The sequence below is a fragment of the Vulpes vulpes genome, chromosome 2 (assembly GCF_048418805.1).
Source record: "Vulpes vulpes isolate BD-2025 chromosome 2, VulVul3, whole genome shotgun sequence".
NCBI lineage: Eukaryota > Metazoa > Chordata > Mammalia > Carnivora > Canidae > Vulpes > Vulpes vulpes.
The window spans coordinates 64,627,555-64,628,738 of NC_132781.1; positions in this window are offsets into that span (position 1 = coordinate 64,627,555).

Sequence of the window (1,184 nt, forward strand, 5' to 3'; positions counted from 1 at the left end):
CTTCACTCAGCATAATACCCTCCAGTTCCATCCAGGTCGAAGCAAATGGTGGGTATTTGTCATTTCTGATGGCTGAGTAATATTCCATTGTATACATAAACCACATCTTCTTTATCCATTCATTTTTCAGTGGACACTGAGTCTCCTTCCACCATTTGGCTCTTGTGGACACTGCTGCTATAAACATTGGGGTGCAGGTGTCCTGATGTTTCACTGCATCTGTATCTTTGGGTTAAATCCCCAGCAGTGCAATTGCTGGGTCGTAGGGCAGATCTATTTTTAACTCTTTGAGGAATCTCCACAGTTTTCCAGAGTGGCTGTACCAGTTCACATTCCCACCAATAGTGTAAGAGGGTTCCCCTTTCTCCACATCCTCTCCAACATGTGTTGTTTCCTGCCTTGTTAATTTTCCCCATTCTCACTGGTGTGAGGTGGTATCTCATTGTGGTTTTGATTTGTATTTCCCTGATGGCAAGTGATGCGGAGCATTTTCTTATGTGCTTGTTGGCCATGTCTGTGTCTTCCTCTGTGAGATTTCTGTTCATATCTTTTGCCCATTTCATGATTGGATTGTTTCTTGGGTGTTGAGTTTAATAAGTTCTTTATAGATCTTGAATACTAGCCCTTTATCTGATAGGTCATTTGCAAATATCTTCTCCCATCTGTAGGTTGTCTTTTAGTTTTGTTGACTGTTTCTTTTGCTGTGCAGAAGCTTCTTATCTTGATGAAGTCCCAGTAGTTCATTTTTGCTTTTGTGTCCCTTGCCTTCATAGATGTATCTTACAAGAAGTTACACGGCCAAGTTCAAAAAGGGTGTTGCCTGTGTTCTCCTCTAGGATTTTGATGGAATCTTGTCTCACATTTAGATCTTTCATCCATTTTGAGTTTATCTTTGTGTATGGTGAAAGAGAGTGGTCTAGTTTCATTCTTCTGCACGTGGCTGTCCCATTTTCCCAGCACCATTTATTGAAGAGACTGTCCTTTTTCCAGTGGGTAGTCTTTCCTGCCTTGTCGAATATTAGTTGACCATAGAGTTGAGGGTCCATTTCTTGCAGAGCTGGTTTGGTAGTCATATATTCTTTCAGTTTCTGCCTATCTTGGAAGCTGTTTATCTCTCCTTCTGTTCTGAAGGAGAGCCTTGCTGGATAAAGTATTCCCCTGAATATATCCTGCCAGCCCTTTCT